Source organism: Lynx rufus, unplaced genomic scaffold (genome assembly GCF_022079265.1).
Source record: "Lynx rufus isolate CCGP_SWC_20201006 ecotype Redwood Valley unplaced genomic scaffold, mLynRuf1.p SCAF_11, whole genome shotgun sequence".
Classification (NCBI taxonomy): Eukaryota; Metazoa; Chordata; class Mammalia; order Carnivora; family Felidae; genus Lynx; species Lynx rufus.
In genome coordinates this window covers 26,551,979-26,564,495 of record NW_025814825.1, presented here as the reverse complement: position 1 = coordinate 26,564,495, position 12,517 = coordinate 26,551,979, and the positions used below count along the sequence as shown (strand labels likewise).

The following is a 12,517-nucleotide window of genomic DNA, read 5'->3' as shown; positions in this document are numbered from 1 at the left end:
TTCATAGTTATCTTTAAATCCCTATCTGATAATTCCACCAGCTGGATTATCTTTGGGTCTCTTTCTACTGGCTATTTCCTCTCCTGATATTTGGCCACATTTTCTTGCCTTTTCTTGTGTCTTGTAATTTTTTATGATAAGACAGACATTCTGTATAAAAATACATTAATGATTGAGGTAAGTAATATTCTACTTCTAGAAAGAGACATTACCCTTCTGTCAGGCCACTAGAATGTCCTCATATGTAAGTAATCTGGGCCTGGGCTTGGATGCAGCATTAGATTGATACAGTCTACCACTGGCTTCAAATATTCAGAGGGTGGGAATCAGTACTTTCACTAGAGCAGGGCCTGGGATCCAAGCCCAGGTAGGATTTCAGAGATCTGCCTGTGCTTCACGGCTAAGCCATGGGCTTTCAAAACTGTGGGAGTGCTTTTATGTGTACACTGTGATTGAACAATTTAAGTAAACAGATGGCAGATGGTGTGAACCAGGTTTCTCACTACTGGAGTAAGAATTTACAGATAAACAAGGGGAGGAATTTAGAATGATCTATGTGGCAATGGATTTGAGTTGGATATGTCAATATGAACTCATTTGTATATATACAGATTAGTATACTTCCTGGCTCTGTCAGCTGAGAGAGCCTACAGGCACAACATCTCAGTAGCAACAAGCACATCTAACACCTAGATCTTGGTTTCTCCATTCCCCAATTAAAGCAACCAGGGCTCCTTGGAGAAAAGGCTGACTCTAGGACCGTGGCACGAAATATAGAAGATAAACCTGGAGCATCAGCAGTGCCAAAAAGTAAAAAAAGTGGCCATACACACACACACACACACACACACACACACACACACACACTGATGGGGGTATGTCAAAGAGGCATAGGAGCCAATTGAACCAGCTCCCAATGGCCAGAAGTGGAACAATTTCACCAACAAAATACAGTAGTATTGGATTATAACCTCAAGTATAAAATAAATATCCATGAGTCCATACTGTTAAAAGAATGATTGAACAAATAAATAAATGAGGGGAAAAGAGACAAATTTCCCGCACAGGAGAACTCCAAATAATTTACACAGATACTCCACCCTTAAGGACAGGAAGCCTAACTACCCACTTCTTAAGTGTGGGCTTTGCACAAGTGACTTCCTTCCACAGAGTACAGCATGGAAAGAGAGGGAAAAGGAGAAACTTGAAAAACACTACCTCCATCACATGCTCAAGCTCAACATCAACGCCACTAAGTCATGTACCCTTACTACGATGTGTAGTAAATGACAATTAATCTCTGTGGTCTTCCTCCCCAAAACCTAAAACCCCATCCTAATTATGAGAAAAATATGAGCCAAATACTAATAGAGGGACATTCTACAAAATGCCTCAACAATACTCCTCAAAACTGTCAAGGTCATCAAAATCAAGGTAAGTTGAGAAATTGCCACAGCCCAGAGGAATCTAAAGAAACATGAAAACTAAATGTAACGTGGAACCCTGGATGGGATCTTAGAACAGAAAGAGGACATTAGGTAAAGTCAAAGAACATATGAATAAAGTATAGATATTAGTTAAAAATAACATATCAATATTAGTTCATTACTTATAGTACATATACCATACTACTATAGGTGTTAATAATAGGGGAAATTCGGTGTGGGGCATAAGGGAACTTTCTGTACTACCTTTGTGATTTTTCCATAAAACTAAAACTATTCCAAAAAATAAAGTTTATTTTAATTTTTTTTAAGTTTATTTATTTATTTTGAGAGAGAGAGAGAGTCAGAGAGCACAAGTGGGGAAGGTGCAGAGAGAAGGACAGGCAGAATCCCAAGCAGGTTCCACACCATCAGCACAGAGCCTGATGCAGGGCTAGAACCCACAAACCACGAGATCAGGACCTGAGCCGAGATCAAGAGTCAGATGCTTAACCGACTGAGCCACCCAGGCACCTCTGAAGTTCATTTTAAAAAAAGAAAAAGACTGGGAACTCACTCTCTGCTTTAAGCATGACTGCCAGATTTTCCCATCTGTTAGGGAATTTTCTTTACTTTCCAGTCCCACACCTTGCTTTCCGCAGCACACGTGATCTCTCTCAACCCTGTTCTTCCTCCCCAGCCTTCCTTTTGGAGGGCAGCTTCCAACGTTGTGTGAAAGCCTGGAATGAATTAGAGGAGTTTCTCTCACCTCTCCTGCCCCGTCCCCATTCCTTGGGGACTGGAAGCATCGAGTTTTCCATTAGAGTAGTTCCAGACTCTTGGGGGGAGGTCATCTCCAGCTGTTTCCCTGCTTTCAGCCCTCCTCCATAACTGAAAACCTGGGGTGCTTCTGGGGAGTTTCTCTCATCTCTCCAGGTCAACCCCCTGCTTGCTGAGGGTGGTTGCTGTGCACTAGGGGGGAGTTCTGTGGGCCTCGGGTAGGGTCTCTGTCAGCTTCACTTACTTGGTCCAGGGGTGTGGTTCATTACCCCTGAGCATTCAGGGAAGACCTGTAGGTGAGAGCTGGGGCCAGGTGCAGACTTGCCCTTTGGTATAAGAGCAGCCGGGGCTCCTCAGGATCCTAGCCCGTCCACACTAGCCCATCCACACCAGCCCGCACCAGCCCACCCTGCCAAAGTGTGGCTGGTTTCTCCTCTCCCCTCATCTGCTGCTGGAAGGTTCCTCCTCTGTGGGCTGTTCTATCCCAGAGCAGCGATGGGTTTCTTCTCTAGTGTGAAGCTTTCATTACTTTCTGGAGTTTGGTTCATTTAGGTTTCCTTGTATCTTCAATCTCTTCCAACTGAGCCAGCCAGGCACCTCCAAAATACAATGCTTTTTAAAAGAGACCTTGGGAGGGGCTCCTGGGTGGCTCGGTCGGTTAAGCATCCGACTTCGGCTCAGGTCATGATCTCACGGTCCGTGAGTTCGAGCCCCGCGTCGGGCTCTGTGCTGACAGCTCAGAACCTGGAGCCTGTTTCAGATTCTGTGTCTCCCTCTCTCTCTGCCCCTCCCCTGTTCATGCTCTGTCTCTCTCTGTCTCAAAAATAAATAAGCATTAAAAAAAATTTTTTTTAATAAAATAAAAGAGACCTTGGGAATTAAACTTAGGGAAACTTATCAGAAAGAATAGAGAATAAAATAGATGATAATAAAAATAAATAAATAAATAAATAAATAAATAAATAAATAAATAAGGAAATTGGAAGTCCAGTCAAGATAATTTAATATCTGTATAGTAGAGGCTCTAGAGGAAAAAAAAGTCAATTAAATAATTCAAGAAATGTCCCCAAGTTAACTAATGTAAGTTTGCTAACTGAAAATACAGAATGCCGTCTATGACCATACCACCCTGAATGCACCCGATCCCGTCTGAAAACACAGAATGCACAGCATAATGGATTACAAAAGTACACTTATACTAAAGCATATCTTTTTGAAATGTCAAAGCAGTAGAAACAAAGAGAAAATCCTACAAGCTTCCCAAGATGGAAAAATAGGTTACAATGGGTGAGGAGTTAATGATTTCAAACTTTCAACAGCCACAGTATAAGCTAGAAGACAGTGGAATAAAATCATCAAAATTCTGAAAGAAAATGATTCCAGTCTGACAATAATACACAGCCAAACTATTAATCAAGGTTGAGAGAAAATTTAAGGCCCTTTCAGACATGCAATGTATCGAGTAATATGTTCCTATTCCCTTTCTTCAGTGAAATGTGGGAGTGAACCGGGAAAGAAGACAACTCAGGAGAGAAGAAATAGAAGATCCAACACAAAAGAAAAGAGAACCCCTGGAATGATAGCTGGGCTCTCAGAAAACAGAAGCTACCCCACACCAGAGCACCTTGCCCTGGGAGGCATTTCTTCAAGATGACGACGCTAACAGAATAAATGATGTGAGAGAAAACAGAACTTTGGGCAACTGGTAGAAATTTTTGAGTTGAGTTAGTGGTGATAATGACCCAGAAACTCCTATACACAAGTTATCCCCTCAACTGAAAAGTCAGGTAATGTCAGTATGTCAACGATATTACTTAAAAACCCACAGGTAAATCCCAAACAGCTAAGAGTTGAGGATAGCTACCTCAGAGAAAGGGGAATGAAGGCGGGGACTGAGAATTCCTGTTTGAACAATCCCTGACAAACTATTTAACTTGCTGAACTGTATAAACTTGAAAAAATATATACATAGAAAAATATGGAAGATGGGGAAAGAGTATAGAAAATCCACCTTGACAACTAAATCTGACCTCTGGAAACAAAGAAGTCTGACAAAATTGTCCCATAAAGTAAAAAATGACAAGAATGAATGAGTTTGGGTGGGGTGGGGGAAGAGTAAGAAAGAAGTAACATTACTTCCATGCTACCAAAGCTCTGGTCCAATGCTCAGCATCAACAACAGAAATCCGTAAGTTTCTGGGCTCCATGTCCCTAGCCAGTAAAGTGGGCGTAACAGTATCTCTCACAGGACCACTGGTAGGCTTAAATCAAGATAATGCACATGAAGTGCTTACAGTGATGTTAGATATAAATATTATTAACACAGTTAATAATTCACTCTTCTTTAAATAACCGAAATTCTTTTTTGATATCAAATCAGTCAATTCAACTATCACAATACTGAAGAGTTTACTTGAAGAGTTACCTTGTCTACTCAAACATCAAGGCTTCCAACCCTTTCACAGATGTCTCCTAAAAAAGAGGGAGGGAGATAAACTGACTATCCAAGAGAAAGAGAAATTGTTTTAAAAAATACTTATCACACTAAAGTATTGACTGTACCAGAAAAACTACCCAGGTCACCATGCTTTATCTTACAGGTTTTCGTTGATTATGATCAATCATTCACTCACTAAGCAAGTCAGCAATTAGAATTGAAAACTTTGTACAACTGTACATTAACTCAGTAATCCTGAGGCAAGAATTTTTCTATTTCAAAATAAGCAAAGTCTCCAACTTATGCACAGATTGTCTTCTCCAAGTTCAATTATACGCTGTTAAAAAGCTTGAGAAGCATTTTTCCAAAGAAACAAAATTATGAAATAAAGTTGAGACCCTGAGCAATCACCATAGTAAGTCCATAAGTACCTAAAAACCATAGAAAAAGAAATAAAACCACTTCTTTTGTGCTCCCACAGCTAGTAAAAAAAAAAAAAAAAAAAAAAAAAAAAGCTCTTATTTGAGATTAGACATTATATGCCACATCTGGTTTCATTCATCTTTGTATCCTTTTAAACATAAACCATATAAAGCAAAGTAGCCGCCTTCTCTCAGGAGCTTAAAATATTTACTTAATGAATGAATACCTAGAATTAAGAGTCCAGCTTGAACCATACTCTTTCCTATAGAGAAATGCATTACAATTTCCATCTGAAGGAACATCTTCCTTTATCCTGGCAACAAGCCCAGTTTGAACACCAAGAATAATACAGTGTCAGCAGATACTCCATCGACATAATAGTCATTCCTCCTTAGAAATCATATTTTGGTCAGAGATCACTCATATTATTGCTAAGTATATAAAAATCACTAAATTGGGTTTTCCGAATATAAAACTTGACCTTCAAAACTTCCCTGATTTCTTTCCCTTTTAATAGCAGCCATCAACATTTTATCTGGAAAGGTTTTTTTCCCTAGTTTTATTGGGATTTAATTGACATATAATATTGTATTAGTTTAAGGTATACAGCATAACAATTTATGTACATATAGTGCAAAATGATCATGATAATTCTAGTTAACACCCATCACCATACAGTTACAATTTTGTTTCATCACAAATGTGATGAGAACATTTAAGATCTATTCTTCTCTTAGCAACTTCCAAACATGCAATATAGTATTTTTTTTTAAGAGAGAGAGCACATGTGAGCTGGGAAGGAACAGAGGGAGAGAGAATCTTAAGCAGGCTCCATGATGAGCACAGAGCCAGACACAGGCTCGCTAGATCTCACAACCCTGAGATCATGACCTGAGCTGAAATCAAGAGTTGGATGCCTAAGAGACTAAGCCACCCAAGGTGCCCCTCAATACGGTATTTTTAACTATAGTCACCATGTTGTACATTACATCCCCAGAACTAAGTTATGTTATAACTGGAAATTTGTACCTTTTGACCACCTTTACACATTTCCCCCATCCCCCACCTCTGGCAATCACAGATTGGTTCTGTGTCTGGGCCTTTGGTTTTTTAAATTTTTTTTTCAACGTTTTTATTTATTTTTGGGACAGACAGAGACAGAGCATGAACGGGGGAGGGGCAGAGAGAGAGGGAGACACAGAATCGGAAACAGGCTCCAGGCTCCGAGCCATCAGCCCAGAGCCTGACACGAGGCTCGAACTCAGGGACCGCGAGATCGTGACCTGGCTGAAGTCGGACGCTTAACCGACTGCGCCACCCAGGCGCCCCTGGTTTTTTAGATTCCACATGTAAATGAGATCATACAGTATTTGTCTTTCACTTAGCATAATGCCTTCACGTTCCATTTTTTTTTTTTTTTTTGCAAACAGCAACATTTCCTTCTTTTTTATGACTGAATATTCCAATGTGTGTGTGTGTGTGTGTGCGTGTGTGTGTGACACATTTTCTTTATCCACTCAGCCACTGATGGACACTTAGGTTGTTTCCATGTCCTCAGTATTATAGATAATGCTGCAGTGAATAAGGGGGTACAGATGACTCTTTTAAGATAGTGATTTCATTTCTTTCAGATATATCCCCAGAAGCGGAATCACTGGATCAAATGGTCATCCTATTTTTAATTTTTTGAGGTAGATTTTTGATTTGCAGTTTCTGTACTACTTCAAGTTAGTACAGAAGCTTATCAACTGCAAACTTAATACCATGTTCCCCAAAAATACCAAAAAAAAAAAAAACCCACCCCGTATTAAAAGAAACAATATTCAAACAAAAAGATCTGATTAAAACCCAGTATTTCTGTAGCTCAAATGGAACTACCTACTCTTTGATATTTCAGAAGCAAAATAGATAAAGTTACCCAACACAATAACAAATTATTTTAGGCACCAAAATAATTGCAAAAATAACTGAAAATTATGTTAAAATTATAGAATTTAGTAAACATATCCAATATGCACAATGATACTGATTTTCATAGTTTAAAACCTGAGAGAAATTTACCTTAAAAAGAACTCCTTTAATTTTTCATTACTCTAAAAAAAACAATTCAATCTCTATAATATACCCAAACAGGAATAAAGATTAATTTATGCTAGAGAGAGAGAGAGAGCTCACTTCAAGCTTTTTTGAATGACTGATCATCACGTTTCTTCTTCCAAACACAAAATTCATATAGATTGTCACCTTAAATGAGATAAAGCATGGAAACTGCTTAAGCTCCAATCTAGTATCATAAATTACTCCATCAATGTTATTTCTCTTGAGCACTCTTTCTGCTCTAAAATTCTAAACCCCCAATAAAACCAACTTACTTTATTTCTTTGTAATGCTTTCATCATATGTAAATGTATGAAGGCTATCTAAATATTTGTTAGAACAAATGTAGGAGGCTGAAGACTACTTGATGATGACTACTGACAACAGAAGCAGAGACACAGGTCATGTCATCAGCTGAGGAGACAAAAGCATCCCTAGACCACCGACTACATGAACACAACTAAAGATTTTTAAGTGAGGTCTATATGTGATATTTTTGAAAAATATTTGTACATCCAAGAAAATTTAATCATAATTAATTAAATCTATGTTGACTTTCATTTCAAGAATGTTTTCTGTAAAAAGAGCAATGTGCAATGTCTCTGCATTGGTAACCTATGTAATAAAACATGAAACTCACTAAGGAAAAGCAGAGCAGGAACCATTAATGTATCACTTTTAGAGATCTATCCTTATGTGAAAAAAGTAAACATCATTAATTGCAAGCATATTCCAAACTTTTAGGAGAATTAAGTGGATTAAGAAATAAAGATTAAGAGGGCATAAAGAATTTGACACTCTTTCTATGATTTCAATATATTTTATAGGCAAATTCACACATCCATCTGGCTTGTCAGAAGGGCTGTCATAATATTCTCAGGTTAACATTTTAGTAAACGTTTTTCTCATTTTTCCAAGTATCTTAGACAGCATTAAAAACTTCATAACATGATGTCACTGCTTTGGAAAAAGTCTGGTCGTTCCTCAAAGAGTTAAACATAAAGTTGCCATATGACCCAGTAATTCCATTCTAGCTATATACCAAGAAAAACTGAAAACTTACGTCCACACAAAAACTTTCACAAATGTTCATAGTAGCATCATGCACAATAGCCAAAAAGTGGAAGCAACTCAAACATCCAACTGGATGGATAAATAAAATGTGGTATATCCATCCATACAATGGAGTATTATTCCACCCTAAAAAGGAATGAAGAATTTGATATGTACCACAACAAAGACAAAACCTGAAAACCTGCAAAGTGAAAGAAACCAGACACACCAGGCAGTATATGGTACAACTCCATTTACATGAAATATTCAGAATAGGCAAATCCATAGATATGTAAGCGGATTATTGGCTGCCACGGGCTGGGAGAAAGGGGAAATGGGGAGCGACTGCTTCATGGGTACAGAGTTTCCTTTGGGGGTGATGAACAAGGTCTGGAACTAGATGTGGGGTGGCTGCACAAGACTGTGAACATCTTAACACCACTGAAACTTTTCGTTATGTGAATTACATCTCAATTAATACAAGAAACTCTATTTCACAAAAAATAGACATTGACATCCTATCAGAGAAACATGGATTATTTTGGCAGCCCTTTAAAAACCTTATGGCTGCAGGGGTGCCTGAGTGGCTCAGTCAGTTAAGCATCCGACTTTGCCTCAGGTCATGGTCTCACCCTTTGCTCCAAATGGAGCCATTTGCTTTATATACATTATTACTTATTTCAACCTCATGATACTTTACAAGACAGGTTAACTAACTTATCTAAGTTCACAACAGTAAGTTGTAAAGCCAGAATTGAAACCAAGGTCTGTTGGGCATACAACTGTTTTTGCCAAAACATTCTGAGTGTTGACTACAAAAGAATATATTTTCAGTTTAATTGGCAAACATTCATATTCTCTCCTGAACACGGTTTCCAAGTGGTTAGGAAATGAGATTGAAAAGAACATTATTAAAGAGTAAAGTGAGGTGTCTGGAAAAACATGCAATGCATTCTGTGCCCACTATATGCCACATGTGTGCTGGCATGACCATTGAACTGTTACAACAATCCTGGGACATAAATACCGGTATTTCATTTTTTACATAAGAGGAAGCTGAAGCTTAGAAAGTTCAAGAAGGTCCAAGTTTAAAGACATCACAAGGCACAGAACTAGGATTAGAAATCAAGTTCAGTTCATCAATACATATTTACTCGGTGCTTACTAGATTTCAGGGCTAGAAGAAGCACTTAGAATAGAATATTAGAGATCCCCCCACATACAGCTCAAACCAAACCCATTTTCTTTTCACTTAAGGAGTGAGTCATTGTGAAATTGAAAAATCCCTGTATATTTTTTCCTTTACTGGCTTTGTTTTAAATAATTATTCATGCTGGGGCACCTGGGTGGCTCAGTCAGTTGAGCGTCCAACTTCGGCTCAAGTCATGATCTCACAGTTTGTGGGTTCGAGCCCCACATCAGGCTCTGTGCTGACAGCTTTCTTGGAGCCTGGAGGAGCCTGCTTCGGATTCTGTGTCTCCTCTCTCTTCCCCTCCCCCATTCACGCTTTGTTTCACTCTGTTTCTCAAAAATATATGAATGTAAAAAAAAATTTTTAAATAATTATTCATGCTTTGGTTAGATGTGTTAAGTACTACCCCCTCAACTCCAAAGCTGACTGCCAGGAAAACTGAACAAACCTCTAGTAGCAAATGTAAAAATAGAAGCAATTCTGTCCTACATGCATGATTCTGAACGTACTGCTGGATGGAGAAGACCACTTTGGAAAATACACTTCACGTGTTCTGAAAGATGAATTAAACCCTTTAGCATTCTATGAAGCTTCTAAAGGTCTATCAGATGTTAAGTGACAACAGTGAAATTTCAAAAAGAACAGGATAAGTCAGCACCAGAGCTGGTTTAACATTAATAATAAGTGATCTAATAAATAGGCCTATGTTTGCCCAGTCAGGCTTTGCTTATTATGTCAGTTGGAAAGCCGGAAGGAAACTGGTTTTAACTCCCATACAACCTGTATCAGGACAACATCACTTTATCAGAAATGGAGCTGATGTCAGCATAACATCGAGACAGTTCAAATTTAAAACTGACCTTTCTTTTCTAATTGTTTTTGCAATTCAATCATAGTATAGAATTGAGGGCAAGCAACATTTACTGAGAGCTTTCTATGTACCAGACATGACATGAATCTTATTTAATTCTCACAGCCACCGTGCAAGATATTAACTTTGTCTTTCAGAGGAAGAAACAGAAGTTTTGAGAAGTGAAATAAGTTTTCTAAGGTCACACAGCTTTCAGAGAGGCAGAGCCAAAGCTCAAATTCAGATGTTAGTTATCATCATGTTCCAGAGCACTAAAAAGCTATCAGTTTCTTACCTTGTAAAGAAAATTTTATAAAAAAAAAAAATAATAATAATAGCAGAGAAAGCAGAGTAACATAGTGATTTGGATTATAAACTGATTTAGTACCTCAAAAGTAGTATAGGGTGATGTTGACCTATTAAAAATTCCTGGGAAGGTCACTGTGAAAGAGAATATAAAGTGCCTTAAAGTTAAAATAATAGTCTTTTAATAACATTTAAAATTAACAAATAAATATAATACTGAATACTATCAACAGAGAATTAAGTTAAAAAAGAAAAAAAGGAAAAGGAAAAGTTCTATTCTAAAACAATGGTGTTTAAGAGACTGGACCAGTGTAGGCTGGCTTAAGGTAGCACTTCCCGGTTAACTCCATGAAAAACCAATCCCTATAAAAATATGGAAAGATAATGAGATAATATAAAGATACGGAAAGAAATGCCAGACTTAACACTAAGCCAGTCTTCTTTCCAGTTACAAATAGTACAACATAGTGCTTAAAAGTCTTCTGGAGTCAGTCTATCTGGTTTGAGTCCTGGCTCTTCTACATACTAAGCCATGACAGTGACTTTGGGCATGTTATTTCACCAATCTGGACCTCAGTTTTCTCCTCTGTAAACAAAAGGAGGTAATTGCAGAAGACAGACTTGTTGAAAAGATTAATATATATGGGATTGTTAGAACAGAGCCTCAAAATACTAAGTACTCAATAAATGTTAAATTGTCAGTGGTAATATATCATTTCCCTGAGTCTTTACTAAGCTGCTGAAAATTGATGCTCATTATTAATCACCAAACGGGGAAGGGATATAGTATGCAGTTTCCTCTCAAAATTACATGATGGAACCCACTTTTTCACAGCCCATCAAAAAGACTGGTTAATGTGTTTGTTTTTTTTTTTATTTTTTTTAATGGTTATTTATTTTTGAGAGAGAGAGAGAGAAAGTGAGCATGAGTGGGGGAGGGGCAAGACACAGAATCTGAAGCAGGTTCCAGGCTCCAAACTGTCAGCACAGAGCCTGATGCGGGGTCACATCCACAAACCAGGAGATCATGACCTGAGCCAAAGTGGGACGCTTAACTGACTGAGCCACCCAGACACCCTGGTTAATGTCTTTAAAACAAAAAACAAAAAACCATACTCTGAGAAATAATAGAGAATTCCATCACTTAAATAAAATGCTAAAAAAAAAAAAAAAAAACAAGAACAAAAACAAGATTGGTGCTTCCCAGTTGGTGAACACATCAAGGTGCTGGAAGGGTGACGTGTCCAGAATGGGCGTGGAAGTGCCGTTTCCCCCATGTCCTGCCCTACCTGTCTCTTCCATTTGGCTGTCCTTAAAAATAAACTAGTAATACCTCCTTACAGATTCCAGCACATGGATTCAGTGCCCAGAACCTATACATGTAGTGGAATGAAATACCATTTTATTTTCCATTCCATAGCCTGCATTGGCTTCAATCCGTTAAATACTGCCCCCTAAACTCCAAAGTTAACTGCCAGGAAAACTGAATAAACCTTCAGTAGCAAATGTAAAAATATAAGCAATTCTGTTCTACATGTATGATTGTAAACATACTGCTGGATGGACTGATCATCAGATCATTCATTCAATTATCCAAAATACTGTGTGTTATCTATTCAGTCATCATCCAGCCTGCAATCATCTGAATAAGAACAAAAAATGTTTCCCATCATCAAGATATGGCCATCTATGTAAGTCTCATATCCCCTGTATAGATTTAAAGTCAATATTCAGATGGTGTTCTTGCACTTGATGTTTACTGTGCCCATTTGTGAAATTTACAGTCATTGCTGGAAGTGCCAACCATGCCACCCTATCACTAAGAATTTTTCTAAGCAATATGTGTCAGGATCTTCAGAAATGCGTACAGCCTTTGATCAAACAAATCCATTTCCAAGAATCTATACTATGCAAATAAATAAAGAATACACAATAAAATTGTATGCAAATACACA

General features: G+C 38.0%; 1 protein-coding gene across 4 annotated transcripts in view; it reads right to left on the bottom strand.

The window, feature by feature from the left end:
- Positions 1–12,517, bottom strand: part of SHLD2 (shieldin complex subunit 2) — an 83,364-nt gene that overhangs the window by 52,863 nt on the left and 17,984 nt on the right. Inside the window, exon 1 of one of the 4 annotated variants that reach the window (XM_047073071.1) lies at positions 4,630–4,764. The exons of the other annotated variants lie outside the window; for them this stretch is intronic. The gene's annotated coding sequence lies outside the window, so the exon portion shown is untranslated. Of the gene's footprint in view, positions 1–4,629; positions 4,765–12,517 lie in introns of those variants that run through there. 4 annotated transcript variants of the gene reach the window in all.